We start from the raw sequence: 6,727 nt of genomic DNA, 5'->3' as shown, positions 1-6,727 counted from the left end.
AAAAAAAAAAAAAAAAAAAAAAAAGAAAGAAAGAAAGAAGATGGGGATCTGACTTTGGGCACTGCCTGGGCTCCTGGTACCCACTCATGGGATGGCAGCAAGGTATGTGCTAATAGGAAGCACCAGGAGCAGGGAGGTTGGCACCAAAACAGCACACAGGTGGCAGGAAGGTGGCAGGTTCCCCGTGGACATACAGGCATGGGGACCTCCCCATCAAATGCCCCTGGCAGAATTCTCACAAGAAAAGTCACAGTCTGGGACTCTTGCCACCATTCTATGCAATCAGAGGGTAATGAGGCTCAGCTGGATATGGATGTGGCCGATAACTCTCACCAGAGGTAAGAGCCCTGAGGAGCCATGTCAGATTCAGACCCTTTTCTTATCTAATGGTGGGAGATTAAGTGAGAGATGAAGATTATAAAGCAACAAGAGTTGGGGAGAGTGTGAAAGAAATTGGTTAGGTTTAGAGCGGGTTTCTCAACACTTCTCAGCACTACTACATTTGGGGCCCAGTAATTCTTTGTTGGTGGGAAGGTGGGGGCCTGTCCTGCACATTTTAGGATGTTTAACAGCATCCCTAGCCACTACCTATCTGATGCTAGCAGCACCCCTCTCCCAAGTTGTGGCAGCCAAAAGTATCTCCAGACTTTGCCAAAAGTTTCCCCCATGTTGAGAACCTCTGGTTTAGAGAGAAAGAGATAGTTGAATATATCATTCATTCATGCATTTCATTCACTCCATTTGATGTGATGGTTAAAGGCCTGAACTGTGGTTCCAGACCACCTGGGTTTCAATTCCACCTCTGCTACACTTCCTGGTTGTGTGACCCTGGGCAATCATTTCACTTCTCTGTGCTTCATAGGGTTGTTATAAAGATCAAATAAAATAATACATGTAATGAAAAACTTAGTTCAGTGTCCAGCCAAGTGTCAGCTATTCACTGAGAGCATGATAAGTGCTGGACCCTAGCCTCAGCCCTGAGGGTCCCTACAGCTAATTCCTCCCACCGCAGACAGACTGATCTTATTTTTAAATTTAAATATTTCAATGGAAGTATAATGTATGTAGAGGAAAATGCACAAATTATAAATGTACAGCTCAATACACTTTCACAAAGCAAACACGTCCAGGTAACCAGCACCCAGATGAAAGACTGAGCCTGGCCAGCATCCCAGAAGCTTCTTTTTTTTTTTTTTTTTTAATGTTCCATACCCTCCCTTCCCCTGAGCATTTAACTACACTGTTCCCTGCGGCTCCCAAGTCCCTTTGTTTTCATTCTGACCAAGTACTACTTATTCTTTTTTTATTGTAGTAAAACATATAACATAAAATTTGCCATTTTAACCATTTTTATATGTGCACTTCAATAGCATTAATTACATTCACATTGCTGGGCAACCATCACTACTCTCTATTTCTGAAACTTTTCATCGTGATTTCCAGCTCAAAAACCATCCCATCCTTCCAGAATAAAATTCTGCCTGGCTCACATAGCCTGCCTAACCCCATGACCTCATTTCCTGCCACATGACTCACTCCACTCCAGCCTGATGGCTTTCTTGCCTTTGTGTATGCAGCTCTCTCTTCCTGGAATGCCCTTCCCCTTCCAGACACATAACTAGATCCTGCCCAAATGGCACCACCTCCTCAGAGAGGCTGCCCTGGGCCAGCCAACCTAAAATAGCACACAAACCTCTAGCCTTTCTAGTTAGCTTTTTACCTAGCTTTGTGATCATTCTCTAGCCTTTTACCTAGCTTTATGATCTCATTTATTTTTTGTTAGTTCATTTCCTGGGGATCCACTAAAAGTTAAACTGCTTGAGAGCAAGACCCAGTCTATCTTACTTATTTCTAAATTCACAGTGCCTAAAAGTGTAGCTGTCATATAGTAGGTGCTCACTAAGTAGGTAACAATTGAATTAAATGGCATGATACAGGTAAGTGCTGTTTGCTGTGCTCCTGTATTCAGCGGGGGCAACATCTCTTCTTTGTTGTTTATTAAGGATTTCCAGTCAATCAATAAGCATTTATTTACCTCTGTGGTAGGCAGTAGTCGAAGAATGACCCCCATAACCCTCACTCATGTATAATCTGCTCCTCTTTCAGTATGGGTGAAACCTCTGAAGATGATGAGATATCATTCCTGTGATTATGTTATATGGCAAAAGGGAGATTATCTGGGCAGGTGAGCCTACTCTAATTGTATGAGCCCTTTAAAAGCAGAATTTTCTCTGGCTAGTGCTAGAGAGAGTCATTGCTGGTTTGAAGATAGAGGGGCCACAGACATGCAGGCAGCTTAAGGAGCTAAGTGAGGACTCCAGCTGACAACCAGCAAAGAAATGGGGACATCAGTCCTACCAACTCAAGGAATATAATTCTGCCAACCAGCTGAATAAGCTTGGAAGTGGATTCTTCTCCAGAGCATCCAGGTAGACACCCAGACTGGCCAACACCTGGATTTCAGCCTGTGAGACCCTAAGTGGAGAACCAAATTGAGTTCACCTCTGATGGCCACGAGGCTACATAAGTCTACCCTGTCTCCAGATGCCATTTGGAAAAGAGGAGGGAACAGAAAGTATATTAGTTAGAATGCAGAGTCAGCTGCTATGACAAAATCCAAAGTGACAGTGACTCAAACAAGATGGGTTTCTCTCTTATGAAACACTTCAAGTGTTAGCAGTCCAGGGCTGATAGAGAAGCTCCCTGGTGTCGGGGACCCAGATTCCTTCTGTCTTGAGCTCTCCCATTCCTAGATCGTTGGCTTTATCTGGTCCAAGATGGCTCCACACCATGTCACGTTGCAGGCAGCCAGCTGGAAAATGTACATGTATATTACATGCTGCTGGCCAGAACTGAGGCACATAGCCATACCTGGCTTCAAGGGAGGCTCGGAAATGCAGCCTTTAGTTGGGCAGCCATGGACCCGGCTAAAACTCAGGGGTTCTGTTATTAAAGGAAGCAAGAGAGAATGGGTATTTGGGGCTATCCAGCCATTTCTGCCACCAAGAAGACAGCCCGAAAGACTAATAGGTTTTCCCCCCAGATCTGAAGGAAAGTGATTTAAACCAGAAGAACCTGAGGAGCCTCTCATTGGCAACTTGAAGCCATCTTCCTTCCCCCTTTAAGCTGTCTTCCTGCCCCTGCCCTTTTACCCTGCAAGATCCAGTCAAAGGAAGTAGAGGAACACAATATTTTCTGCACACCTGAGGGGCCTGTGTAAATTTTTAACCCTATGAAGAAAGAAAACAGAACTAGGTAAGCTTTGTAGTCCCGCTCTGTTCCAGAACAGCCAGGCAGGCCTGCACCTCACCCTCGGGAGAGGGAGAAGGGAGTTCCACTGCCGACAAGCACCGGCACCACAAAGCAGATCTAGCGAGAGGAGCGTGAGCCTTCTGCAGAGGTTCCGTGAGTGCTCAGTAAATTCCAGGTGACGACAGAAGAGGAGGAGGTTGTGGGGTAATCAGAGACAGGCCTGAAGTCAAGGACCTCAGGAGCCAATTTTAAAATGTCTTTTTTCCCTTTAGTATTAAAGCTGCCGGGGCTTCCCTGGTTGCGCAGTGCTTGAGAATCCGCCTGCTAATGCAGGGGACACAGGTTCGAGCCCTGGTCTGGGAGGATCCCACATGCCGCGGAGCAACTAGGCCCGTGAGCCACAACTACTGAGCCTGCACGTCTGGAGCCTGTGCTCCGCAACAAGAGAGGCCGCAAGAGTGAGAGGCCCGCGCGCCGCGATGAAGAGGGGCCCCCGCTCGCCGCAACTAGAGAAAGCCCTCGCACAGAAACGAAGACCCAACACAGCAAAAATAAATTAATTAATTAATAAACTCCTACCCCCAACATCTTCTTTTAAAAAAAAAGCTGTCGTGTTTTTTAAAGCTCACTCAGGACCTGTTAGCAGAGTATTATTTTATCATTTAGTCCTCTTTAAAGGATTAATTAACTAATAAAGTCTATGAAGTAGGGGCTATTACTATTCCCATTTTACAAATGAAAAAGTGAAGGCTCAGAGAAATTAAATAAATGGCCCAAAGTCTGTAAGGGAGTTTAGCCTGGAGAGCAGGGGTCAGGCATCAAGCTGGGTGGGGGCTTTTCTCCTCCAAGGATACTGTCAAGGTTGTCTTCATTACCTAGTGGGGTATGCTTTTCAGAAGGACCAAGGTAGAAATTCTGACTGGTCTTAATATAGTTAGTTCTTGAAGGGGAGACACTGAGTTGTATAAATGAACGTGTGTGTGTGTGTGTGTGTAAACACAGGTCTTATTGTGAAATCTGAAATCTGTGGCCCATCCAAGGGAAACCCACAGTTTTTCAGACTCATTTCTGGCCACATTGTATGTCACCACCACAGTCCTTTCTTCTTTTACTTCCACTTTTTTTTCCTCCAAAGTCACTCTTTTAATGTAAAAACATGTGCTTGGAGGAAAAGTCTTGGTTTTGGCTTGGAGTCGGGCTCAGTTGCAGAGCTGTGTGTCTCAGACCACCAAGGCAGAAAAAAATACTTAAAGTTCTTTTGTTTGTTTGCATCAGGGCAATACTGTGGACAATGAGTCACCTGACCCTTTTAAGGTGACCTTCCATGTAATATTTTGCAAAATAAATCAGGATATACTTGGAAGACAGGGACAGTCCATAGGAACTGTCATGGATCAGTTCCCTAGAAACAAAGCCTGAGAGGTGATCCTTGTGCAAGTGAGTTGTTGAGGGCATGTTCTCAGGAGAAGCCTAGAGGGGAGTGGGGGAAAGGGAGAGGGCAAAAGAAGGAACGCTGAAGAGATATGGATTCAGGAAGCCTCAGCCTAATCCCACGAGGAGCTCTGAAGCACACCTTGTATCATAGAGGTTGTTCCCCCCACCTTGGCCAGTCATTGGCCATGAAGAGGAAGTGTAACCTCCAGGGCATCTCCTGGTGGGGGCCAGCTTCCCTTAGCCAAAAGCAGGGTGGGAACCAACCTAAGAAAGGTGCAGAGTGAGCTCTTAGCAGCCAACACCTGGTAGTCCGCTGGCCCAGTGAAGGGATCCTGGGCAGAGGGCACCAAGAGCATCCACTACACTCGGACCATCACAACTTAAGCGTGAGACTAAAGTCGAATATATATGATAGATTCTTGGTGTGGTGTTCTGGTTACTTATTTATTTGGGTTAATTTTAATAGACTTTATTTTTTAGAGTAGTTTTAGGTTCACAGCAAAATTGAGCAGAAAGTACAGAGAATTCCATATACCGCCCCACCCCCCTACCCGATATACACACAGCCTCCCAAACAATCAGAGTAATGCTCTTATGATTACCAGAGTAATGCTTTTATGATAACCAATGAATCTACACTGACAGATCATTATCACCCCAAATCCATAACTTACATTAGGGTTCACTCTTGGTGTTGTACAGTCTATGGATTTTGACAAATGGATGATGATATTGACCCACCATTACAGTATCATACAGAATAGTTTCACTGCCCTAAAAATCCTCTGTGCTCTGCCTGTTCATCCCTCCCTCCCCCAAACCCCTGGCAACCACTGATCTTTTAACTGTGTCCATAGATTTTTCTTTTCTAGAATGTCACCTGTTTGGAATCCTACAGTATGTAGCTTTCTCACATTGGTTTCTTTCACTTAGTAATATGCATTTAAGTTTTTTCCATATCTTTTCATGGCTTGAGAGTTCATTTCTTCTTAGCACTGAATAATATTCCATTGTCTGGATGTACCACAGTTTATTTATCTGTTCATCTACTGAAGGACACTTTAGTTGTTTCCAAGTTTTGGTAATTATGAATAAAGCTTCCATAGACATCCATGTGCAGATTTTGTGTGGACATGAGTTTTCACTCACTTGGAGAAATACCAAGGAGCCCAACTGCAGCATCACATGGAAAGAGTATGTTTAGTTCTATAAAAAAAATGCCAAACTGTCTTCCAAAGTGGCTATACCTGTACCATTTTGCATTCTCCCCAGCAATGAACAAGAGTTCTTATTCTACATTCTCACTAGCATTTGGTGTCTTCAGTGTTTGGCATGTTGGCCATTCTGATAGGTGAGTAGTGGTATCTCTTCGTTGTTTTAATTTGCTATTCCCTAATAGCATACGATGTTGAGCATCTTTTTATATATTTATGTGTCATTTCTATATCCTCTTTGGTGAGGTGTCTGTTCAGGTCTTTTGCCCATTTTAAAATTGGGTTGTTAATTTTCTCATTGTTGAGCTTTAAGAGTTATATATATATATATAATGTATATATATATATATACAGGATAATAGTCCTTTATCAAATATGTCTTTTGCAAAATATTTTTTCCCAGCAAGGGACTGGGATAGAATGGGGAGTGACTGCTAACAGGTACAGAGTTTTCTCTTTGGGGTGGTGAAAATGTTCTTAAATTAGATATTGGTGATGGGTGCAGAACAGTGAAAGATTAAAAACCATTGCGGGAATTCCCTAGTGGTCCAGTGGTTAGGATTCTGCGCTTCCACTGCAGGGGGGTACGGGTTCCATCCCTGGCTGGGGAACTAAGATCCTGCACGCTGCGTGGTATGACCAAAAAAAAGAAATCTAATTTTGCAAATTCCCTGGTGGTCCAGTGGTTAGGACTCCACATTTTCACTGCCAAGGGCGTGGGTTTGATCCCTGGTCGCGGAACTAGGATCCTGCAAGCCATGCAGCGTGACCTAAAAGAAGAACAAAAAACCCCACTGGGGACTTCCCTGGTGGCGCAGTGGTTGGGA

Source organism: Neophocaena asiaeorientalis, unplaced genomic scaffold, assembly GCF_003031525.2.
Source record: "Neophocaena asiaeorientalis asiaeorientalis breed wild unplaced genomic scaffold, Neophocaena_asiaeorientalis_V1.1 scaffold152, whole genome shotgun sequence".
Lineage (NCBI taxonomy): Eukaryota > Metazoa > Chordata > Mammalia > Artiodactyla > Phocoenidae > Neophocaena > Neophocaena asiaeorientalis.
The sequence above is the reverse complement of the archived record's forward strand: the minus strand, read 5'-3'. Positions refer to the sequence as shown.